Raw genomic sequence first — 15,184 nt, 5'->3', positions numbered from 1 at the left:
AAACAGCACATTCTTTTAAAAAGAGTAGAGGGCGAGTTTCTTTGCACAGACTGCAAAGACAGAGCAGTTTCTGGAATCACAGAAGTGTGAATATTTAACATTTTCTTGCTATAAAGAAAAATAAAGATCATCAGCAGGAAAGAAACATCGTTGACTTTCTTGAAAATAATTATATGAGGAAATTCATTCTAGTAAAAAACAGGAAAAAAAGTACTTTCAAGTGAAATATAATGCATATTTGGACAGTTGTTTCTCTGTTAGTTTTCCCAAGACTTCAGTGGAATCCCTAGTCTATATGCAAGCAGAGTATATAAGTTATACATAGGTTATAACTGGAGTATGGGTAGTGGTTCTGTTTTAAAGTATTGAAAGTTTAAAAATATATAAACCATTTTTTTACATCTCTGAGATGTTTTCTTTAAGGCAAAGACTTTGTACTCTGGCCATAAATGAGGGAGCAGAGGAAGTGTGGTAACTGCATGTGTTCATGGCTGAAGGCAAATCTGAGGTAACTGAATTTCCTCAGCCCTCAGTAGAGGAAAAGAAGATAATTTGGGTGACCTTGTAGCTGCTGAAGGCCGGGAGTGAGTACACTAAATGAGCCTGTGCTCATTTAGAAGCAAGAGCAAGGAAGGAAATTTAAAGAGCAGGTTGCTAGGGGATCATGTCTCCTGGATAGGGCACAGGAAGAGGCAGCAGCTCTCAGGGTGACACTTGTAAACTGGTGTGCAGAGGAACACCAGGAAACTGCACTGCGCTTGGATCAGGCAGGGCACGAGACAAATCCTCCTTTCGGGTGGGCTCAGCCATTAACAAAGTGGTTGCAACTTAGTTTGGGGAAACAGGAAATGATACCTTGAGGGACTAGTGCATTCTTGTGACGCCCATGAGGAATGATGCAGAAGAGTCATAAAGCAATGCTGGTTAAAGTGATAAACATTAAATCCTATATTAGTTTAATTTCAATGGGAACTGGCACAAAACCCACACTTTTTAAACAAAGTATCACCTGATCACGCAGTAAATAAGTATCAAGTTCCATGACTGCTACTTTAACACGGGTGTATTTAAAGCTTCTCTTATTTTGGGAACAGTAGTACTGGTTTCAATACAGTGTTTATGCTCCTATTTTACTTGCAAATTCCAATGGTTTCCGAGAAAATTGGAAACAGAAAATTGCTATAGAGTGCAGATGCAAAAGGGAACTGGAATTTGTGATTTGAGTCAAGCTCTTATGTTCAGCAATTTAAAATTGTGATTACCTCTGGTAATTGGAGCTGCTTTCCCTGCCTGCTTTTCTCTTCAGTCACTGTGGGTCTGCATTAAGACAAATCCCTGTGATGGCTTTCCTGTCATGGCTGGGAATGCTTCATTCCTCGGCTGTGAGTGGCACAGAATCCATTTTCCTGCCTTCCTCTGGCACACTGGGGCTGAACTTAGCTGGAGATGGGACACAAGACTCCTGTGGGGGTGGCACAGAGGATCCTTTTTCCAGTCTTTGCCTGACGTTTTTGCTTCCATGTATCTGCTCAGCTTCGAGCATCATCTTTGAGTTGGAAGTGAATTTGCCTCACAGGGATCTGACGGATCTCCACTTTTCTCTGAAGCCTGGGGAGCAGTTTTCCTGCTGGAACTGTCAGGGCTTATGTCACTCAGTCACTTCCTTGCTACTACTGCCACCTCAGGAATAACTATCTTGTTCCCTATCTGGGAGACAGATGCCTCCTGATAGCTGCTGCACTTTAGACTAAATTCTCTGGGCTTTGTGTAGGGGAGTCAGAGGGAGACTAAAGGAGAGTTGAATCTTTTCCCTTTGATTTTGTGAGAAGATACAACTGAAATAGAAAAATGGAGCAGAAAAAATTAAAAAAAAAAAACCCAAACAACCAAACCACAGAAACAATGAACTTTTTTCCAAAGGCAGCTTGTGTCCTTATGCTGAACCCTAAATAGCAGGTGGGCTGTATTGAACAGCCAATCAATAAGATATAATTCTAAGCTCTAAGTGGTGGCATCCCTGGAGGTATTTCGAGGATGGGTAGATGTGGCACCTAGGGACGTGGTTTAATGGTGAGCTTGGTGGTGCTGGTTTAGTGGTTGGACTTGACCTCAAGAGTCTTTTCTGAGGATGAAAATGCCATTCAACACCTAGAAACTAATTTTAAAGTGGTATCTGACCAGACAGGAGCCTGTCTTTGAGGGAATCTTGGACTTCCTCCAATATTTTTTTCCCCACAATTGCTGTCAAGAGACAAAGCAGGATGTGTTATAACCTGTGTGGAAGAACTGTGTTTTTTGGAAACTTGTAGCTGGAAGTAAGAGTAAGGGTGAATCCCTGCCTTACTGATTAGACAAGATGGACTGAAGTCTAAAGAAGAAATGCACTCAAAGGACTGAGGTGATTAGTAGGGAAGGGCTAAATCCCAGAATTATTGCATTTTAGAAATGTCCAGATCCACGTGACTTTTTATTTTGTGTTTTGTGTATCAGATATTTGTGGTAGATGCCTCTAAGTCGTGTCTATAAAAGCCACTATGGGTTCAAGAGAAGGTGACATCTGGGTAATGAAGGCTTTCTCAGCTGGAAAAGGAATGTCTTCCCCAGGGAGTGCTGCTGCCTGGATCCTGGTGCTGTTGTGCAGTCCCTGAGCCAAGGAAGTCCTGGGTTGTATCAAACAGGGCAAAGCAAAAGCATTGATGCTTTTTTCTCTAAGAACTGAAAGGGTGGAATGTTTTCACAGTTTACTGCCAATCAGTTTTTCTCAATCCTTCATGGAAGAAAATAACACCTGCTCCTGCAGATTAAGCAGCTGTCGAATGCCAAGATAATCCCTTGGTGTGCCTATCAGAGAGGAATCACTCCGTTACACAGGCTGGTTTCAATGTGGGTGACAGCACAAAGCTGCTGCTGCCACAGGGTTGTTTGGAGACAGACTTTTGTAGTAATGCTCAGTAACGAGAAACTTTTTGCAAAAATCTAGGAGTTTTTCCAGCAATTTAAAATATTTCTTAATGCTTTATGGGTGACTTCAAGTACGCAGAGGTGGCTGTAATTGTAAGGCAGGATAGCCTTATTACTTTGTCTCTTATTTTAAGAAAGAGGCACTAGATTGTCATGGGAATATATTCTTGTAACAGATCAGAAAGGATTGTGCCTTCTTGTGGCTGAAATTTTGAGAAATATCTGAGGAAGACTCCCATTAAAAGAATCTGTCAGCAGCTACAAATTCTCAGGCAGAAATAAAAGCAGCAGTTCTTCAACTCAGCAGTAAGGAGGATGGCACCTGGTTCAAAATTAATGGAGCTTAGTGTTAAATGAAAAGCATTTTTCAGGGAAAAGGAGTGTTTCCTGAAAGCAATGAGCTTGCTGAAGAGGTGAGAATCACTCCAGAAGTCGGCAGTTCCCGGTTTATCACAGTTCTGTGGCAGCAAACAGTGTTTGATCTGCTGTCCTCTCTCCCACCTTCACTGACCTGGAGTATTAAAACACAAGCGGTGCCCTGTCCATGTCCAGGATGGGAAATAAATGCTGTCACAAGCATGGATGGACACAATTCCACCTGGGAACAGTTGTCACCAGCTGGTGTCCCAGAGGGCAGGTAACAGAGCTCAGCAGCCTCTCTATACCACCGTGAGTTAGCTCAGGGTGATCTCACCAACAGCTTCGAGAGGGCTCTGTAACCTGTCACTGTGCAGAGCTGCAGAAGGACATGAGTCAGACAGGGAGTTACTTGGAGCCATTCTGGAGAAACACTTCTGAGAAGCAAACCTGACTTTATAGGAAGTCCTGTGCCATGTCAGGTCTAGGAAGAGCCCTGCTTGCCAATACAGGTATTAGTGTGTTGCTAGAGAGGTGTTTCTTTTGGGGATAAATCTGAAAGCTAAATGACTTAACTCCAGCCTAATAGTTCAGAACTTATTTGAGTCAGTGAACTGGGGGTAAATTAGAAACTCTGACTGTGGTTATGCAAACATGATGCTGAGAGGGTTGTTGTTTGCAGCAGAGTTATTAAGCAGACCAAAAGCAAGGGCTGCCCTTCCCTGGTTAATAATTTAAACACAGCCTCTTGTATCTCTTCTGTTGCCATACATTATATATGTTTGACTATAACCAGTTTTAAGGGGAACAAGTTAAGATAAGATGCACCCGTAAAAATGTGAGGGCACTGTGGAAAAGAAATCTTCCAGGGGAGAACAGGATAGGAATTAGAAGTAGTTCTATCAGCCAGTTGCTATTGGGATCATACAAGCAAGTGCTGTTTTCTGGGGAAATAATTTCAACTAAAAGCAAACCGAGCAATGCCTGCAAAAATCACTATTATTGATTTATTTTTGTCAGCTGTTTTCCAAAGTTTGAAAAGTTAGAGGAAGAGGGAATATTGCCTCAAGGATTTGACTATTACTGGGACTCCCAGGACTGGTGACATCTCCTGTGCCTGTGTGATGCCTGTGGGGTATTGCCAAACTCTTGCTGTTTTCATTAAGTTGCTGCTGGTGGCAAAGTGGGAGTAATTATCTCTAGAGACAAATGTTGTGTAGATGTCTGCTCTAAAATTTATTCTGAGCTGCCTTTTCTTAGTTAAAATAATAATTTGAAGTTTAAAAGGAAAGTTATCAAAGGAATAAAAAGATTTTACACGTAAAAAGCAAGTTTTTCCAGTTTCCTGTTAGAAGTGGCATCTTCACCTATACAAGTGTTGAGGTTGACAAATGCACAGAAACTCTTGTCCTTTTTTCTCGTTTCCCAGCGTGACTGAAGCATTGCTGATCGTAATTGCCAGACTCCCTGAATTCCTGTGGAATTTACTGCCAGCCACAGATGATCAAAAAGCCTGGCCATCCCCATCCCTTCTGCTTTGTAAGAATCCTCACTGTTGGGACCTGGCAGTGCCCATCTATCCATTGGTCACCTCCAGCTGCATTACTGGATCTCGGTGGGAAAATGGTATCCGTTGTCCCCCTGGTACCAACAATTATTGCCTGTTATTGCCAAATCTTTCTGACACATGAAATGCAAATGCTGGGAGGTTGTTTTTAAGCTTGAGTGCCTGTCAAGGCTTCTTGTCTCTCCAGATCCCCCAATTACAGGATGGTAACTTAGACAGAGTTTTGAAAAGCACTGGAAACTTGTGCATCATTATTCTGGGATAACAAACAAGATGACTGAATTAACTTTGCTAATTTAGGGAAAAGCTGCTACTACAGCTCCTTGAAACAAGCTCTATTCTTTAGGCTGCACTTTTTGGCACGAAGAAATCAGTGAAAAGTCCCAGTTACATAATCTTGGTTGACCAAGTGAAATCCCAGTTTGGCACATAGTTACATGGGTTTGCTAAAAGAAATCTAGAGAATTATTTTCCCAGGGCAGGCCAGGTGTACAAGAAAAAAAATAAAGCTCATTTTGTCCTCCTACAATTTATTTTCAAGGGTTTGTTTGGTGGAGGTTTTTTTTTGAATCATGCATAAATATAATTTGAGTTAAGCTACTAAGTATGCATTTATTCGGTATGATGAAAATTGTATTGCCACAAAACTCAGTTTTATCAGTAAATGAGGGTATTTGGGGTTACCACGTGATAGACTTCAAAATTTAAAGCTATTTACTGTAGTCCCAGTCTAAGCAGTTTAATAAGATCTAACAGATGAATGGTGGGAAGGAATTTCCTTTAGCTCGATGTACAACATGGGCCTGTTTTCAAGGGCCAATTATCTTGTTTCACAACAGAGAGAACAACTCGACAGCTCTTGTTGCAACTTTGAGTTTAGGCCCAGCCAAAAGAATTCATTGAAAACATTTTTAAGCATAAAATATTACCATTTTTTTGAAGCATATATATAAATTCAGCACTTGGAAAAGGAGTGTGTGGAATGGATCTATCTAAAAAGGATATCAAGCAATTCCCACATGCCACTAACTGGAGCAGGTTTTTGACACGTTTTTACTATGCTCAGCCTGTGACGACATTGAGGACTCTCTGTCTTTCAGAGGTATTTGCCTGGTCTATCATAACAATATTACAGTTTTAATTATCTTGTAATTAAAGCTCTTAGGAGCTCATTCAAGGTTCAGGCACCTTTTCCTCTCGTGGCCCCTGCCCTGTGCCAGCCCCCCGCGACAGGGAAGGCTCAGCCTGCGCTCTGGGAACAACCTGAGGGAGGTCTGGGAAAGGGCAGTGGAGTAGTAATTGCTCTTCAGCTACTTATTTATGCCAGATTCCCAAAGGACTACTGTTCTGGGAAATGGTGAGGGCTTTTTCATTCCCAGAGGGTTGAGAGCTGCGCTGTGGTCACAAGAGAGCAAAACTTTTGGGATTTAAGTGACAGGAAGAAAGGGCAGAAAGGGATACCCAGCCAGGGCAGCGCTGCTGTCTGACAGGCTGTTTATTTATGCTGCGTACCTCAGCTAAATGAGTCACGCTTTAAATAAGAACACAGCAGAGCTGACAAATGACACATGTGAGGTTCTCTTCAGACCTGTTTTTCCTGCAAATACTAAAAAAACAGCGGCTAAGAGAGAACGTGAGCTCTTTGCAGGCTCACAAAGAACACTTGAGAAGACCAGCAGGTAGTTTAAGCTGGGAAACTGGTGTGGGGCAGGAGCAGGTGAAACAGGGAACAATTTCTCCTGGAATGGTTTTTAGATACCTGGTTGCCTGGGGTGTTTCGGGCTTTCAGCTTGTGTCTCTAACAATGTTTCCACTGAACCATATTAAAATGGAAAAGAGTTCCAGTCCAGGGCTCTGTGAGATCTTTAGAGATGGCAAGAAAAAAATTATATTATTTATAACCTCTGTAGTGCCCTTCTGTAGGAGTTCGTGGGTAATTTCTGGAGTTAGCAGAGTTTTATAAAGCTAAGGAAAGATGGATATGCCCCTCTCAAATGAATCTCAAAATCTGACAGATGGTTCTTTGAAGGTCTCTAATTTTATCAAATGTTAAATACCAAGTGTCTGATTACCATGGTACTTATTTTGCCTCTGAATGAGAAAAAAAATAATAAAATCTTTTGGAAAATACATTTTTTGTTTTTGCACGGAAATGATAAGAAAAGGTCCTCAATGATACTTTTGGGAAAGGCAAAAAGATAAGTATAAATAATGAGGACTGGTATAAACGAGTATGATTTAAAGCAAGGGGCAAAGAACCATGTTTTCATAACTGAATTTACTTGGCTTTAGCATTCATATTTAATTGGTTTACAGGGAACAGCTGACCTGCACTGAATGATAACTGCTATGGTAAACTGATTTGCAGAGAAGTCAAGTCTCCAGAATCAATTCAGTGCAGTTCACTTTGACAGCTATCAAAAAACTTCAGTACCAATTCCTTAGCTGGTGGCTCTCCTCATCCAGTGGTTTTCATTCTTTACAATGCTGGGGCTTAATAAGAAATTCTAAAAGTTCTTAGTTATGTTTAAAATGTAATTATTCCAAATGTAATTTTAGGTAGAAAATGTATTCAGGCAAAACTATTTAAGTTGCGGTTATTTTTTTTTTTCAAAAGCAATAACTTAAAAAATCTTTTTCTTTTTCAGCTGTGCACTGAAATAGCTTGGCTGTCATTAACTTGAGGATATGGAAGACAGAGAAATCAGAAAATGACACTTTCATCCTAAACACAGGCAAAGTTCAGCTGTGTCATATAAAATCAGTGATAACTGAGAAAGGTGCTTCCATGTGCAGTGACCCTTTCCTGCTCCCTCTCTCCTCTGTCCCATGTTCCTCCACCCCTCCGTGTCCCACCAGTTGTCAATGATAAGATATAATGTTTACCATCTCTATTTTCTGATCTGGGTCAAATTTGTATTTTTTGTTGCTGTGGTATTTAATATTTTGACGCAATGGACTTAACAGTAACCTAGAACTCTAAACACTGTCTCTCAGAACTGTGAGTATAGTTAGAAAAGCTGGAGCAAGAAGGAATATTGCCTCAAGGATTTGATGATTACTGTATTTAATTACACCATTGTCAGCTTGAAAATAGAAAGTATAACCAGGCAAATTTGTGGGTTGCTTGGTGGGTTTTTTTTAAGAAACAACCATGTTCACTTCACCAGCTTCTGTCACTCAGTGTTATTCTGTTAGACTTCTATTCTCATTCTCTGTATCATTCATTCCTAAGCTGAGGGGTTTTGCACATGAGAAAAAACTCTGTACCATTAATCATCCTTCTCTGTGCCTTCTCCAGTTTGGCTGGATTGGTTTCAAACTGAGAGGAATCAGAAGTGCTCCTCGTGTTCAACACATTGGCAAAGGCTGAGGCATTGGTGTGACCAGATTCTTCCAATTCAGTTGGAGAAGGATGATGATCTTCAGGCTTGATTGAAAAAATGTTCATTTACCCAATAAAGGGCTGGAACCATGCATGGAGCCATGGTCAAAACCCTCCTTGGAAAAGAGCAAAGTTCTCTGCCACTGAGTCCTTCATAGGCTGAATATCTCTGGAATTTTTCTTTCCACATAAAATGACCTAGAAGTTCATGGTGAGCAGTATAACAGTAGCTGTAAAATATGAAGTGGCAAAGGTTTGATTCATGGCTCTATTTTTCTTACCTCTGTTACATTCAGGAGAAAACTCCTTAGATTTATTTCATGGTGTTCACTTTGTAAACCACTCACATTCTTACAAAACAAAGACCACAGTGTCTCTGAATACATTTCTGTAATGGGAAAAATGAATGGTGCCAAAAATGCCTATTGATGCTGACACTCTTTGAAGACCAGATTGTTCCATTGCACTTCAGGTAATTTAAGATTCCCAGAATTTCTTACACAATTTAATGCTTTTTCTCACTTCCTTGACCTCTTTTATCCTTGAATTACACTGAGGAAGTTACTGCTTCTGCAAATAACACTTGTCTTATTGACGGTGTAGGTAACTATAAAAGCTTCCTGTAGCTTTTATATTCCTGTTTTATATTGCTATAATACCACCCCAATGCATAAAATTGTCCAAAATTCTGGTCTCTGGTGATTGCATCTACCTATGGGAACATTTTATTGTTTCAGCCTAACGCTGAGATTCTGTTATTAACAATGAAAATCCTACATTTCTTTTTCTAGTTGATCATGGCATTTGGTTATTCAATAATTTAATAATATTTTTAATTCTTTTGGAACTAGATTCACTTTTAACTTGTTATTCAAAAGCAAGGTATAACCTAGTGCTGAGGTGGTACTTGAAGGGGCAAATAAACAGTGAGATTGAGATTCCATCTCTTCCCACTCCTGTTCTTTCTCCTCAGTCTCGCTCTTGCCAAAGCTTTTGTCAGCCCACTGACTATCTCATTCATCTGCTGTGACTCTGTGTGACAAATCGTACCTATTCCTACTGTTGACATTCTGTGATGTTCCACGACACTTGATTCATGGAGATACATTTACTGGAAGTCCCAGAGTGATCATCACCATCATCATCTTTAGCCAAGTTGAACACAACTCCCAAACCCTTAAAAGCACAAAATTCAATTGCTTCTGTATCCTGTTGATCCTGGCATTTTTAATATGCATTCAGTTAAATGTCCTAAACCAATTTATTCGCCAGGATTACGATGAATCTGCCTGTACCTTGAAATCTGTGTGTTCGCAGACACATCTCCCTCTGTAAATTTTATTTTTGGGGACAGCAGGTGGTAACATCAATGCAAACAGAAGTGTGCTAGCACATGATGTCACCCTTCCTAGCTGATGGTATGCAAAACACTGAAAAGGAAGAAGAATGATTTAACATTCTAATTGAAAGGAGGGAATTATTCAGAGCAAGCTGATCTAATTTAGAATAATAAAGGTTATGTGGAAATAATCACCCTTAACTAAATCATGGTGCAACAGCAACTTAGCAGGGTCACCAGTCACAACAGTATTAAAGAACACAAAAGACACACAAGTTTATAGCCAAGGATTATCATTCATGAGCCCCACATTGCCCACGATGGGCCATATTAAAGGGCCTGGGATTTATCCCTCCTGGAATACTGCGTGGATTGTGTGAAGTAGAGTGGTGCACAGGGTATTTCATGAACTGGATATTTTTTCTCCTATCTGAAGAATTATGATTATCTGTAAATTAGAAAACTGCTGCCAATCAGGCCAGAACATGCTTGGATGTAGCAAAACCTTCTGGAGTTGAGAGGGATCAATCCAGCTGCTGCTCAAATCATGGTGAAGCAGCAAACTCCCAGATCCAAAAGGGCAAGATTAGCCATTTCCTGGGATTTTTCTAAGTGGTGGTGAAAACTGCCTTTCACTGGGACTGGTATTTGTTAAGTCATCAGATGGTTTTTGAAAATCTTCCACAGAAGTGTGATTGTTTTAACTTCCTTCTCAGAGGAGGTGCAGATTAATCACAGTAGAAAGACTCTTAGATGGAAAAACGTCTGAGAGTCTGATTTCATCAAAAAGGATAAGAAATATTTTATCTCCCTGTGGGCAGCCTTCATCCCCCTCTATCTATGGATTTGCTCTGAAAGGTCTTTTGTGGAAGGGAATTATTTAGCTAATACTTTTATGTTCATCTTCCCTGGTTATTTCTGTTGCAGTCTCTCTCTCCCAAGGTTTCTTATTCCATTCATCAGCCTTTTCCCCCAAGTCATTTCTCACCAACCCTCTTTTGCAGCTGAAGCGGTAATTTTTTTTCCTTTGTAAATCCTTTGCAACTTGTCAAAGGATTTTTAAAGGGTTGCAAATACTGGTTTTGTATAGAAAAAAATGCTTAATAGAAGTGAACATGGCAACTTCTGTTTAACTGTTACTGGTAGCATTTGTCCAAGAGGAGCTATGATTTTTAAGAGTTTTAACAGTTTATAGAAATTTCTCTCTCAGAAACAATTTAGGGTTATCCACGTAACTGAATACCTGACATATAGGACTGCAGCATTATATTCTTTGGGAAAGAACTTTCCCTGAGGTGTATTGGAAATGTGAAAATGAGAGACTGAAATTTTGTCACATAGTCATTACAGGTCAAATCAGCTTAAATCTCTACTTGACAACATGAAATTAATGATTATAAACAGAAACATTTCAAATGACTGAATGCATTTCAGTGTGATAATCTTCATATCACAGTATTTTAGTAATAATACACCAAATTATGACTGTAACTTAAATTTAACATGCTAGTGACAATTCTTAGAAGTGCTTTTTTCCAAAATGGTGCAGCTTCCCTTGTCAATCCCTGTAACACCATATGCATTTCCATGGCAAGACCTGGATCTAAACATTCCCTCAGTTTTAACTTGGCATCTAGAACTGAATCTGTTGTTTTGTGATAAGTTGTTCTTTACTTGAGAAGCAAAGGAGAGAAGACACTGTAGCACAGACATTTAATCCAGTGTCTTGCAAATGACAAAGCTGAACACTAGTACCAATAGAAAGAAAGAAAAGGAGAATTGGACTATCAGGAAATGAAATTACTTTGATATTTTATTTCTTGGGTGGGAGTGTGGAAATTTTTCTGTCTGCTCTTAGATGGAGAATTAATTCTGGTGCAAGTTAAAATGAAGGCCAATAGCTAAAAGCTATGCAAGGTAATAGGTCTTTTACAACTAGATAAGGCTTTGTGTGACAGTCAACCAAAGTCTTAAAAATTAGTACAAAAATGATGACCTAAAATGACAGAACAAACAAGAGGCATTCAAGTTTTCTAATATATTTGGGGCTAGACAGACAGCTGAAAGATTTTAGATGAAAGAAGACATTTGCTACTGCAAAGCTTTCACTGCAGGTGTAAATGAGGTTTATAGGAGGTTTAGCACTGATTTTTGGATAGAAGCCATCGGGAAATCAGTGAAAGAAATTCAAACGACCTGAGGGCTACAGGGAGTGAGGATGTTGGCACCAGGGTGCTGTACCAACTGCCTCCCAGTGCTCTGAGAACACAAAGAGATTTGTGGCTGTTTGGTGAGGGATTTTCAGCTGTTTCTTGACAAATGGGACTGGAGCAGGGTTTAGACTTGATATTAAATCAGAAGATGAGGAAATTCAGTTTCACATCTGGGGAAACTGTGGTAGTTGATAACTGGTGGCAAAAAGTAGCTGGTTTTTCTGTGTACGTGAATAAAAGAGAACAACAATTGGAATTGGAAAGGGAAAAGATTTAGGGCATTGAGGACAGATGAACTGCTTCTCAGCTCAAGCACAAGGAAGGAACTTAAAAACCTAATCAATACAGGGCTTAGTATTTTGGCATGTGTATGAAATGCTACTTGCACATGCATACATATCACTGCTCAATTATTTTAATTAAACCCACTCTTAAAAAAACCCTAAACAAACAAACCCCCAAAAGTTAAACATGATATGTAATTTTTTTTAAGTTGTGGAGCTGCTGACCATTTTCTTTTTTACTTCATTTGGAAGAGAAGTGAGAATAGGGGAGGAAAGGAAGGAAAATAGAAAAAACAAGTCAATTTAGATTCTTCTCTTTGAGCATTCTCCTTGCTGCAGCTTACTTTTGATCCCACAATTGCACTGAACATTCCTGGATGACAAATGGCAGGAGGAGTCAAAATGTCTAAAAGATCCAGGACTAGTGAAGTTGGGCTCTCCTGGCTGAAACAAAGAGTAGTTCCTGCATGTAATTCTCATTTAATTGCTGTTTCAAATATGACTGACAAGCTGTATGGGGATGGAAGGTTTGTCTCCCTCACCCTGTACATTAATATCACTGACAGATGTGGCTGGGTTATAAAACTCAGTGGGGATCACTAAATCTAGGGGTGTAGAGACATAAGGCTTCCCCAGAATAAAGATGATCAGCCAGCAGTGTTTATCATCAGAGTCACACGGTAGGAGACAAAACATTTTGGAGTTGGCCCGTGCACTATGTTAACATAATTTATTTTCTGCTCAGCCTCTCCAACATACTTTGCAAGTGTGTGCAACTCTGTTTTAGATATCCATGCTTTTTTTTCATAATTATTGGTAAACACTGATAATACCAAGTTTGAGCTGTATCCTTAGTTACCAACTAAGATTCTGGCCTGATTAGTGTCAAGTTTCCCCTTTCCCAAGAAAATTTATGGTTTGTTTGTCTGAATGTATAAAAGTATGTAAATCTAAAATTGAAGATTTAGCTCCAGTGCTCTCTCCAAACATATGTTCTCAACAAACAGCAAATGCTCTATCTAAATTTATGTTTCAGAAGCTGTCTTGGCAATTCTAACAGCCACTTTATTTCTGACTTAACCTAAAATTACCTAATGATGATGGTAAGGTGTTCCATTCCTTTGGAGAATGATCCTAAAAGCTGTGGTACTGATCTGGATTAGAGGTGAGTTCGTCCCCAACATATCTATTAGCTGCAGTGGCTGTTTAAAAGCTGGTGACATGGATCTGGATTGTCCTTTCCTAAGTATTTTGAAATGTCCAGGGAGTGAAAGAGGAGGAGGAAAGGCATTTTTTGTTAGTAGTTTTGTTATCTATTTCTTTTGCCTGAACCAGACAATATCGGTAGAGATTTGGAAGGAAAAAAAGTTTGGTTTAAAATTTCTGTTTGGGGATTATTGCTTTCTCAGCGTTCCAAATGTGTGCTGTTCACAGTTTTTACAAGCTTCATGCTCAGTTGACAAACCCTATGCAACACTGTCTGTGCACATTCCTTGTTGTTGGCCTTTTTTTCACAGCTGGCACACATGGATCTTTTTGCTCCTAGAAGGGAAGCAGTGCAATTACAGCCTCTTTCCTCTTTGTAAGAGAGGTTACAGACTGACTAACAGTATTTTTCAGTCTGCAGAAAACTCACTGTCCCTTTTGAATGAGAAGAAGGTGTCATACAAATGACTCATCTAGGCAAAAAAAATTAACAATGGTGGCATGAAGAAATGAGTGGTTTTGGCAGAGTGCAATCTGGTACAACAAGTATTTCACCTATTTTCACGTTTATCAATTTGTAGGTTTGTGACCAAGGAATATACAATTTCTTTGAAGCCAAAGTAGAGTTACTGGCAAAGCCAAGACTTGATCTGTGTTCAAGCTGTAAAGGTTTTTCACTGGGATTCTAATGCAGAGGTAAAATATTTCTAGCCACTTCATCAGTAGGAGGCTTCATTTTTTTTTCAGTTAAGAATAATGAAAAATGCATTGTCTCTGTATAGTCAGTTACTTGTTAGAATACTCTGAGTTTTTTCAAACTGCTTTATATTTGTGAATGCATCGGTTTCACAAATAATAATCAAAGGAACAGAAAAATGCCTTGTAATTTATTATTGTCTATAAAGGTATGTACAGGCAGGTCGTTTTACTGATGAGTTGAATGAGCGTGGGGAATGTCAGAACAACCCCACGTGGCCTTGCTTTGTGGGCTGCAGGAAGCAGCAGGAGCAGCCCTGGGGTGCAGGATAAGACAGAACACAAGTTGCTGCCCTGAAAAGTAAACAACACTTTTCACTACCTACCAATTATTGGTAGCCCAGGGAAGCAGAGGAGTCATTTCAGTAATTTCAGCAGGTTTTAGATGAGGTCACCTTTTGTAACTCAACCCTTTTTACTGCAAATACAATTTCATTCAGGTCAAGGATCTGGGAAATAGAGTTACTAGTGATTTGCCCTATAACTTTTATCATGTCCATGCTCTTATTGTTTCAGCTAAGAGAATGGATAATGCTCATAGGAAATGGAAGTTTCTGTAAATCCTACCTTTATCTTCTCCATGTGGGTAAATATTAACGGGAAAATCTTTTTTTGCACACAAAACCCCAGCTAAATCTGCAGCAGATGTAATGGCCCTACAGCCTCAGGATTTGTTTATATTCTGTAGATTAACTGTTCAGATGTTGTTCATTTTTAATGCTGTTTGATGACTTGTAATGAACAGCCATAGTAATAAAATAAGGATATATGAAAAAACAAATGTGCACGTTATCCATAAGCCCAGACTATTTGCAGTATTTAGGTGAGAGCTTATTCCCATTTATTTGTTCCTGAAACACTTGGATGCTTTCTGCAATGAATAACACAACGCTGCAGTCCTGGATGGCAGACTGGCCTTCAGGTTTGGCCCTTTATTTATAAGAGAAATTAAATCTGCTGAAATGCATCTGGCTTGTTTGTTAATAGAAAAGCTGCTAAACGAGGTTTTGGGGGAAGAGGGAAAAGGAAAAGAGGTATAGGAAAGGATGTGTGAACACAGCACACGAAGGTGGCTTTAGGCTGTACCTGCTGTAGTCCATGTAGGGAATATGCTGG

General features: G+C 39.6%; 1 long non-coding RNA gene across 1 annotated transcript in view; it reads left to right on the top strand.

The window, feature by feature from the left end:
• LOC113998565 overlaps positions 1-9,107 on the top strand; it is a 48,542-nt gene extending 39,435 nt beyond the window's left edge. The window contains exons 4-5 of the long non-coding RNA XR_005564389.1: positions 4,748-4,933; positions 7,534-9,107. This is a non-coding gene — a long non-coding RNA (uncharacterized LOC113998565). The remainder of the gene's footprint in view (positions 1-4,747; positions 4,934-7,533) is intronic.
• Positions 9,108-15,184: the final 6,077 nt, after the last annotated feature.

This window comes from Pipra filicauda, unplaced genomic scaffold (assembly GCF_003945595.2).
Source record: "Pipra filicauda isolate LSUMZ 115617 unplaced genomic scaffold, ASM394559v2 scaffold312_size1046226_pilon, whole genome shotgun sequence".
In the NCBI taxonomy this organism is placed as follows: Eukaryota; Metazoa; Chordata; class Aves; order Passeriformes; family Pipridae; genus Pipra; species Pipra filicauda.
The sequence above is the reverse complement of the archived record's forward strand: the minus strand, read 5'-3'. Positions and strand labels throughout refer to the sequence as shown.